Raw genomic sequence first — 11520 nt, forward strand, 5'->3', positions numbered from 1 at the left:
TCCGAGATTTATTATTATTGCTCGCTAGTTGATTATGCCATTGATATGAGTAAATGTGAGACCTAAATGTTATTGTGAATATGGTTAGTTCATAATCTTTGTTGAAACCTTGAATGCTGGCTTTCATATTTGCAAGAACAAGATCAAACAGAGTTTGTAAAAGTTTTTCTTTATCACCTTCAGTTTGTCAACTGAATGCTTGAGGACAAGCAAAGGTTTAAGCTTGGGGGAGTTGATACGTCTCCAACGTATCTACTATTCCAAACAGTTTTCCCCTTGTTTTAGACTCTAACTTGCATGATTTTAATGGAACTAACCCAGACTGACGCTGTTTTCAGCAGAACTTGGTGTCATTTTTGTGCAGAAATAAAAGTTCTCGGAATGACCTGAAAATCCACGTAGCAACTTTTTGGAATTATAATAAAAAATACTGGAGAAAGAATCAGCATCAGGGGGCCCACACCCTGTCCACGAGGGTGCAGGGCGCGCCCCTGCCTCGTGGGCCCCCTAGGACTCTACCGACCTCAACCCCAACTCCATATATTCACTTTTGGGGAGAAAAAAATAAAAGAGAAGGATTCATCACATTTTACGATACGGAGCCGCTGCCAAGCCCTGTTCTTCCTCGGGAGAGCTGATCTGGAGTCCGTTCGGGGCTCCGGAGAGGGGAATCCACCACCATCGTCATCATCAACTGTCCTCCATCACCAATTTCATGATGCTCACCGCCGTGCGTGAGTAATCCCATCGTAGGCTTGCTGGACGGTGATGGATTAGATGAGATTTACCATGTAATCGAGTTAGTTTTGTTAGGGTTTGATCCCTAGTATCCATTATGTTCTAAGATTGATGTTGCTATGACTTTGCCATGCTTAATGCTTGTCACTAGGGCCCGAGTGCCATGATTTGATATCTGAATCTATTATGTTTTGATGAATATACGTGAGTTCTTGATCCTATCTCGCAAGTCAATAGTCATCTACTATGTGTTATGATCCGGCAACCCCGAAGTGAAAATAATCGGGACCACTCCCGGTGATGACGTAGTTTGAGGAGTTCATGTAGTCACTAAGTGCTAATGCTTTGGTCCGGTACTCTATTAAAAGGAGGACTTAATATCTCATAGTTTCCTATAGGACCCCGCTACCATGGGAGGGTAGGAAAAAAGATGTCATGCAAGTTCTTTTCCATAAGCACGTATGACTATATTCGGAATACATGCCTACATTACATTGATGAACTGGAGCTAGTTCTGTGTCACCCTATGTTATAACTATTGCATGAGGAATGGCATCTGACATAATTATCCATCATTGATCCATTGCCTACAAGCTTTTCACATATTGATCTTTGCTAAGTTACTTTTCCGTTGCCACTGTTATGATTACTACAAAACTGCTACTGTTACTTTTGCCACCATTATCGTTACTTCCATACTACGTTGCTACTAAATACTTTGCTGCAGATATCAAGTCTTTTAGGTGTGGTTAAATTGACAACTCAGCCGCTAATACTTGAGAATATTCTTTGGCTCCCCTTGTGTCGAATCAATAAATTTGGGTTGAATACTCTACCCTCGAAAATTGTTGCGATCCCCTATACTTGTGGGTTATCAGCCCATCATCTGTTGGTGCCATACCGAAATCACTCATGATTTCTATACCGAAATCAAAACAGTAGGTATTTCCCTCAGTGATGAGACCAAGGTTATCGAGCCAGTAGGAGAATGAAGAAACAATATGTAAATGACACATGCACATGAATAACAAATACTCGCAACCCGGCGTGTAAAAGCGGCACCAGAAATTGGCAAACGGACGTGAGAGAGTAGTAAATATTGATAGATCGAACGCCAAATAAAATAAAGTGCAGCAAGGTATTTTTTTATTTTTGGTTTAATAGATCTGAAAATAAAAGGCAAATAAAATAGATCGCAAAGGCAAATAATATGAGAAAGAGACCCGGGGGCCGTAGGTTTCACTAGTGGCTTCTCTCGAGAAAAATAGCAAATGGGTAAACTAATTACTATTGGGCAATTGATAGAGCTTCAAATAATCATGACGATATCTAGGCAGTGATCATTATATAGGCATAATGTCCAAGATTAGTAGACCGACTCCTACCGGCATCTACTACTATTACTCCACACATCGACTGCTATCCAGCATGCATCTAGTGTATTAAGTTCATGGAGTAATGGAGTAATGCAATAAGAATGATGACATGATGTAGACAAGATCTATTTATGTAGAAATAGACCTCATCTTTTTATCCTTAGCAGCAGCGATACATAAGTGTCAGCTCCCCTTCTGTCACTCGGATCAAGCACCGTAAGATCGAACCCACTACAAAGCACCTCTTCCCATTGCAAGATAAATATATCAAGTTGGCCAAACAAAACCCAAATATCGGAGAAGAAATACTAGGCTATAAGCATTCATGCATGTAAGAGATCAAAGAAACTCAAATAACTTTCATGGATAAAAAGATAGATCTGATCATAAACTCAAAGTTCATCCAATCCCAACAAACACACCACAAAATAAGTTACATCATATGGATCTCCAAGAGACCATTGTATTGAGAATCAAACGAGAGAGAGGAATCCATCTAGCTACCAACTACGAACCCATAGGTCTAGGAAGAACTACTCATGCATCATTGGAGATGCACCAATGGAAGTGGTGAACCCCTTCGCGATGGTGTCTAGATTGGATCTGGTGGTTCTAGACTCTGCGGCAGCTGGAATTTATTTTCGTCGACTCCCCTAGGGTTTCTAGAATATTTGTGTATTTATAGAGCAAAGAGTCGGTTCAGGGGGCACCTGAGGTGGGCACAACCCACCAGGGTGCGCCTGGGCCTCCTGGCATGCCCTTGTGGGTTGTGCACCCCTCGGAACACCCCCTAGGCGCTTCTCCGGCCCACTGGATATCTTCTGGTCCAAAAAAATCCACAAAAAGTTTTGCTGCGTCTGGACTCTGTTTGGTATTGATTTCCTTTGATGTAAAAAGCATGCAGAAAACATCAACTGGCACTTGGCACTATGTCAATAAGTTAGTACCAAAAATGATATAAAATGACTATAAAATGATTGTAAAACATCCAAGAATGATAATATAACAACATGGAACAATCAAAAATTATAGATACGTTGGAGACATATCAGGCGTCAACCAGTAAAATCTGTGGTGAAAGGCTTTAGCCACAAGAGATTTAGAGCCAGCGTGATGGCCATAATCGCCTTCATGTATCTCCCTTAGAGTCTCATGGCCCTCTTCAGGAGAAACACAACGTTGGAACACGCCTGTGACGCTACATCGGTGTAACTCGCCACTGACAATAGTCATAGACTTAGACCGCCGGGTTATCTGCTAGCCAAAGTTTCATCCTCAGGCAACTCACCTCAGGTCATATAAGCCAAATATGGATCTGTCCGAACAGGAATAACATGGAGAGCCACCACAAACTGTGCCTCTGGGTCAGGAATAGCAAGATCATCCTCTGTCAGCAATTTAACCAAAGGATTATTCAAAATATCAAGAAAAACATTGGGGGGAACTGGCGTACGTTGAGACCCCAGCCGGCTTAAAGAATCAACCGCCTCATTCTTTCTGCGATCAACATGTTCCACCTGATAACCTTTGAAGTCACCAGCGATATTATCAACCGCCTGGTGATAAGCTGCCATGAGCGGAACTTTAGAATCCCAAGTACCAGAGACATGCCGAGGTCGCCAAAGCACCTGACCCGGCTTAAATTCATATCTTTAGCCACCTTTAGTCCATGAAGCAAAGCTTCATATTCGGCTGCATTGTTAGTACAGGGAAACATCGGCCTTAAAACATAAAAAAAAACTTGTCACCGCGTGGAGAAGTAAAAATAAATCCAGCCCCTGAGACTTCCAATTGCCTGGACCCATCAAAATGAGTAGTCCAATATGTATTATCAGGCTTGTCCTCAAGCATCTGCAACTCTGTCCAGTCGTTGATGAAATCCATAAGAGCTTGAGACTTGATAGCTGTCCTTGGCATATATTTCAAACCATGGGGTCCAAGTTCAATGGCACACTTCACCACTCGGCTTGTGGCCTCTCTGTTTTGAATAATATCGCCTAAGGGAGCAGAACTAACCACAATAATAGGATGACTATGGAAATAATGCTTCAACTTGCGACTAGCCATGAACACCCCATATACTAGCTTGTGCCAATGCAGGTATCGATGTTTAGACTCAATCAAGACCTCACGGACATAATAAGTCAGCCATTGGACTGGATACTCCTTAACCGCCTCTTTTCTTTCTACTACCACCGCCACACTGACGGCTCTACTGTTAGCCGCCACATATAAGAGCAAGGGCTCCTTCTTAATAGGTGCTGCGAGAACTAGCGGCTTAGCCAACTCCTTTTTAAGCACCTCAAACGCCTCATTAGCAGCATCCGTCCAAACAAAACATCGGTTTTCTTCATCATCTGGTACAGAGGAATGGCCTTCTCTCCTAGGTGGCTTACAAACCGGCTTAAAGCTGCAATATGACCGGCCAAGCGCTGGACATCGTTGACGCACGTCGGCTTAGCCAATGAAGTGATAGCTTTGATTTTCACCGAGTTAGATTTGATACCTGTCTTGGAGACCAAAAAACCCAAGAGCTTGCCTGCGGGCACACCAAAAACACATTTTGCCGGGTTAAGCATCATTTTGTAGACCCGGAGATTATCAAAGGTTTCTCTCAGATCATCCAACAGAGTCTCCTTCTTTCTGGACTTCACAATAATATCATCCATGTAAGCATGAACATTACATCCAATCTGATTATGGAGACAATTCTGGACACAACACTGATAAGTTGCCTGGGCACTCTTGAGCCCAAAAGGCATAGACACATAGCAGAAAGATCCAAAACGGGTGATAAAAGCTGTCTTCTCTTGATCTTGAACTACCATCTTAATCTGATGATAACCAGAATAAGCATCCAAGAAGCTTAAACGCTCACAACCCACCGTAGCATCTATGATCTGATCGATATGGGGAAGAGCAAAGGGATCAGCTGGACAAGCTTTATTAAGATCCCTGTAATCCACACACATACACCAAGTGCCATTTTTCTTAAGTACTAGCACTGGGTTAGCCAACCACTTTGGGTGAAAAACTTCAACAATGAACCAGCTGCTAAGAGCCGGGCCACCTCTTCTCCAATGGCCTTACGTATTTCCTCATTAAAACGATGAAGGAATTGCTTAAACGGCTTAAATTTGGGATCAATATTGAGAGTGTGCTCAATGAGTTCTCTCGGTACACCTAACATGTCTGAAGGCTTCCATGCAAAGATGTCCCGGTTCTTACGGATGAACTCAATGAGCGCTTTCCTATTTCGGATCCATATTGGCACTGATAGTGAACTGCTGAGATGAATCACTAAGGACAAAGTCAATCTGCTTAGTATCATCTGCTGATTTAAACTTCAACAAAGGGTCATGCTCTATGGTTGGCTTCTTCAATGGAGTCATATCGGCTGGGTCAACATTGTCTTTATAAAACTTAAGTTCCTTTGTGGCACAGGCTGACTCAACATAAGCAGCAACGCCTTCTTCACATTCCAAGGCTATCTTCCTGTCACCGTGTACTGTAATATTCCCCTTGCGACCCGACATCTTAAGCTGCAGATACACATAACAAGGTCATGCCATAAAATTAGCATAAGCCGTCCAAATAGAGCGTGATAGGGGCTATTGATCTTGACTACTTCATAGTGCAATGTCTCTGCCCTATAAAAATAGTCATTGCCAAAAGCTACTTCCAATGCAATCTTACCAACTCGGTACGCCGACTTACCAGGCACCACACCGTGAAAGACTGTAGAGGATGACTTAAGATCCTTATCAGTCAAATTCATACGGCAAAAAGTATCATAATAAAGGATATTGATACTGCTGCCTCCGTCCATAAGCACGTGGTAAACTTGTAACCTCCAACCTAAGGGGCTACCATCAAGGCCAACTTACCCAGATTGTCAACCCAAGGCGGGTGATCCTCACGACTCCATACAATTGGCTCCTCTGACCATCGTCAGTATCAAGGCACTGTCGGCTCAACTGCGCTCACCGCCTGTTTATGAACCGTTTGATCTCGCTTGCACAGGCTTCTGGTGTAAACATGATATTGGCCACTATTAAGCTTCTTTCGATTACTCTGATATCCTGACCGTTGTTGCTGATTACCCTGACTGGGTTGCTGGTTATAACCACCCTGATTGCCCTGACCTTGAAATCCAGAATCTGAGCTGCCACCTCTGAAGTCGGGCCCATGAGAGCCGGATCCTGACCCGTCGTGCGGGCCATTACTTATTGTGGTCCTGATGAAGGTCGGAGTTCTTAAACTCCTTCATGATAAAACAATCTTTCTACATGTGAGTCGATAGCCTATCTGGAAAACTATGCTTTGGGCAAGGCTGGTTTAACATCGCCTCAAAATTGAACTTTGGCCCTCCAAACCGAGGTTGCGACTTTTCCTTATGACGTCGACTGTTATTCTGTGTATTGGTATTGGCCACAAAATCCGACCCGCCGTGAGTTTGCTTGCGCTTGCCGTTATTGCCTTGATTCTGCCCCGTCATATTTTGCTATTGCCCCTTTCCATTGTTGTTCTTCTTCCCCTTGCTAGACTTCTCCTCATTAGACCCAGGGTCCTTGGTGTTGTCAGAATCAGCATATTTGATGAGAGCCACCATGAGCTCTCCCATGTTACTGCAATGACATTTAAGCCGCCCTGACTTCTGCTTGAGAGGGGTAAAACGACAAATTTTCTCCAGAATAAGAACAACAGAACCGACGTTAATGCTATCCAATGAGTGGATAATGGTTGAGACCCGGCGCACCTAGTGGTGGGCCAACTCATGCTCGCACTGGACACAAGCGTCTAGGTCGATGATCGACAGAGGCCACTTACACGCATCTCTGAAATTCTGAATAAAACGCGCTTTCAACTCAGCCCACGAATTGATGGAGTTGGCAGGTAAGCCCTTAAACCAAGTTCGGGCCGGTCCATCCAGCATCATAGTGAAGTACTTGGCTCACACAGCGTCATTAACATCTAACATCTCCATAGACAACTCATAGCTCTCAATCCAAGCCTCACGAGGTTGATCAACTATGTAATTGGGCACCTTTCGAGGGCCCTTGAAGCCCTTAGGCAACCGCTCATTGCGAAGAGCCCATACTAAGCATGGCACACCCACTGTCCTGGAAGTCATCCCTGCCTCCACAAATGCCAAAGGAATCAACTCAAGCCTTTGATGAGCTGCTAATTGAGCTGCTAATTCTAGCCTGATCCATCAGGGCCTGAACATTGTTATCATCATGCGGCGGGTCATGCCCACGGGGCGGGTTACGGTGTCGCTTGCTGCTGGAAACTGCCAATGACTCACGGCGCCTGCTATAACTCCGGGTGTGGCGTGGAGTTGAATGTATTCACTCACGGCTATATGAATAAACCGCATGTTGAGCTACTGCTGTGTGAAGAAGCTCCACAGCCTTTCGGGACTCGACCGCAGCGGGGGACTCGCCTTCTACTGGAAGAGCACCGCCAGCCGCGAAGCCACGACAATCATGTTATCCAATGGGTTGGAATAATGACCCCGAGGTATTAACACCTGCTGAGGCGAGGTTAAGCCCAAATGAGGCGGGTCTGGTACGCGAGGTTGAGCCGTCACCCTGGTCACGGGCGCCTCAGCAACCCGGGTCACATCGGGTGGGTTACTTGATCCTGCCCCAGGTGTATTAATAAGATTTCTTGCCTCAAACTGCGGAGGTAGACGGCTCTGGTGCCTCCGTCGAATAACCACATTGGACGCATTCTGATCCAAAGTTAACCAGAAAGCTTCTACTTGAACCTGTTGTTACTCGGAGGCTCGCTCCATTGCCATCCTTGCATTCTCAGCATTAAGCTCCTCTCTAGTTTGAGCTATCTCATCTCGCAGCTTTGCAACTTCCACATTATGATGTGCCTGAGTCATAGGGGTTACCTCTGTGGCCAATAGAGCCGCCAAAGCATCCAAGAGCTCGGATAAGACCTGAGCCAGCGGGCGTACAGGGCCGTTTGCCCCAGCCGTTGTAGTGGCAGTTGAACTAGACATCATGGCTGCGGCAGTCGACTATTGTAACACTGGTTGTGTGACGGCCATGAAGATTGCAGCTCTACTCAGCGGCTCATAGGGCTCTGAAATACTATCACCATCGGAATAGCCCCCAAGCCTGTCGTTCTAAAGTTCATAGGTTTCGCCGGTTGACGACTCATCACCTGAATAGATGGTTGTCTCCCCACCAGACACGGAACCTTCCTCAAGATCCTCCCCATGAACAAAGCCAACGAAAGCATGCTTCCGGTTGAGTTGGACCTTGGCGGGTCTCGCGCGCTGAGCCGATTCAATGGTGTTAGTGTAGGCGTCCGGCTCAGGCCCTGACTCATCAATTTTGCCGATGAAGATGTGAATTCCGTCGAATGGGACCCGGTACCTATACTAGATTGAATCAGCCTCGGGACCCCAGCCAGCGTCGTCGATGTAGATCTTGCCGTGACGACTCTTCGTCATCTAGCCCACGGCGTATCCCTTGATCCTTGAGAAGCTGCCCTTCAAGAACTCGAAACCACCATGCTCTGGCCCCATAGTGGGCGCCAACTGTCGTGGATTTAACACAATAGATGCCCCAGTGAAAGGACAGGTGTGGAGCCATTGCAACTAGGTTAGCTTGAAGGGGTTGAACGGGACAAAGGACACAAGGAGTTTACCCAGGTTCGGCCCCTCTCCACGAGGTAAAAGCCTACGTCCTTCTTCTAGTTATATTGCTTGAGTTTCGATTACAAGGGAGCGAGTACGCTTGACCTAGTTCTCGATTGCTTGTTTCTTGAGTTAACCCGCTGCCGGGTCTCACCTTTATATACACAGGTCGATACCCGGAGGCTTACAGAGTCCTGGCCGGCTCACACAACGTGACCGGCTTGGTTTCTAACTAACCAAGTCTTATAGAGCAAGTCTTCATACGTTGGTTCACAGGCCCAGGTCTTGGGCTTTCACCAGGCCTGCCTCCATGACCTGCCGTCTTCGTACTTCACCTTGGGCCTTCTTGGACCTTCTTCATGTTAAACCGCCAACGGTGTAACCCAGACCCTCCTTAGTGGGTCACAGCTCAGAGCTATATCTCCAACACCAGCCGTAGTAGTACTCTTTGTTTTGTTTAATTAAGAGAGCCAATCCTTAATTTGTTAGAGTAATGTTTAGGTCAGCTAACTCTGTTTAATTACTGAACTTGCTTGATTAAGAAGTGTGGGTGTGTTGTATTCTCCTTTGTGTACCCAAATATGCAATGACGTGGATGACCACTGTAACCAGGGAAATTCGAACAAAACTGCACGTTCAAACTCACCACACACGGGTTAAGCTATATGAATTGTTTGTGATGTTCACATATAGTACAGAGTGCTGAATAAGGGACCGTGTATGATGACACTTTGCGCGCCGGTTTTTTCGCTGCACCAATTCAAAGTTTTCAGCTTCCGCGGAAATATCTACCTCCCCATCCCCTCCCCCTTACCAAAGGCCACATTTGCCCTTTTCCTCCTTCCTTTCCAAGTTGAAACGTTCACTCCTTGCTTGCAGCACCACCTCCTCGCCGGCAATCCTCCTACATGCTGCTTGGCCTCGTCTATCCAGGCAGGTAATCCACACCCGACCCCCATCCTCCTCCTTCCACATCCCACATCACTACAAAAAATGCACTTTCATGATGATACGTGTTTGTCACAGTAGGTCATGTTTTCTGTCATGCAAGTACATCCATGACGATTTTATGACATTATCAAGATAGTCATACCTGTCCTGTCAAAGAAGTGTTCCATGACATTACCAAAATTATCATCACGGAAGTGTCCACTTCCATGACGATAAATCGCGCGTCATAGAAGTGCTTTCGTCAAGGGTGACCGACACGTGGCATCCACCATAATGGGTCGCAGTTAAGCTATCGGGTTCCGGTTTGGATCTGATAACCTGTTAACAACCCGACCAAGGGGGTTTTCCACGTGTAAAATTCTCATTCACCGGATAATGCAAGTGTCAGCTCATGATATGTCGACACTTTGGCATAGCCCAATAGTGGACACATGTCATCCCTACAATGGACGGAAGACGCCTATGATATGTCGACACGTGGAACAGCCCAAAAGTTTCCATTTAAGGTAACAAGGTCGGCCCAGCTAAAGGCCCACCATATTTTTTCAGACACTAGTGGGCTGGCCCGTTAACAGCCTGCCATGTTTTGGGTCAAATTGAGGCCCATATTAGATCATGCCCGTTCACAGCCTACCGTGTTTTGGGCCAAATTACGGCCCATATTGGATCAGACCCATTAACAGGCCACTGTTCTTTTGGGCCCATTCTAAGCCGGGTTTGTATTTTGGCCTGTTAAATGCCCATTTACCAGTTCGGCCCGATAATAGTTTTGGCCTTTTAGCGTCCCGTGGTGCATCTGGGATGTTGTAATCCCAGTTTAACTTAAGGCCATTTAACGGCCCATGCAGAAACTGGGCTATTTCTTGTCCGAAGTAACTTTAGGCCTCTTAACAGCCCGCAGTCTTCATGGATAAATTTCAGCCCAACTAGCCTATCGGCCTATTAATGGCCCATGTAACAGTTGGGCCAAATTATAACCTGCGTTGAATCCGGCCTGCTTACAGCCCATCTGATAATGGCCCGTGACACTATTGGGCCTACGGCCCGCGTTGATACCGGCCTGCTTAAAGCCCATAATTTTTATCGTGCCAAACAGGGTCCGGGATATATTTTGGCCTGTTAACAGGTCGTCCTATTTGGGCCAAACATGGGCCTTAAGTAGTTTCAGCCTATATTGGCCCGTGAATTTTTTGGCTCAATGCTAGCCCAATCTAGTTTTTAGCCTGTTAAAAGCCCATGGTATTCTCTGGCCCAGCTGGCCAGAACTTTACCCGACCTGTTAAAGGAGGAAAACTACTATACGTTTAGACCTGCTAATGGCCCAAGATGATTATAGGCCCATGTTTTAGCCCGTATGAGTAACGAGCTAGCTTGAAGACCGAGAACATTGAGATCCATTGAACCTTCCGGCCTAAATTACAACATACCGACCGAGAATAAACCTAGACTATACAATAAAGAAATTACGGCATATTACATCCACTGGGAATCAAAGTTCGCCATTGGTGATGATAAAGCACAACGTGACCGTGGATTACATACACTGGGCATCAAAGGTCGCCACCAGTGCATATAAACGCGCTGACAAAAGAATATACAAAATTGAGAGCACTTCAGAAGGCATTAGGCCTGGCCAGGACGGGCACCGCAAGAAGCTGAACAAGGTGATGAGACCTCAGTTGTGTCAATGATAGATGCTCTATCCCTAGATGTATAGCACCAAATCTTGCAAGGCAGTCCTCTGAGATCTTCATTGCATTATTGACATCAAGTCAGAGCTGAGATGAAGCAAGCTTT

This window comes from Triticum dicoccoides, chromosome 6B, assembly GCF_002162155.2.
Source record: "Triticum dicoccoides isolate Atlit2015 ecotype Zavitan chromosome 6B, WEW_v2.0, whole genome shotgun sequence".
NCBI classification, from domain to species: domain Eukaryota; kingdom Viridiplantae; phylum Streptophyta; class Magnoliopsida; order Poales; family Poaceae; genus Triticum; species Triticum dicoccoides.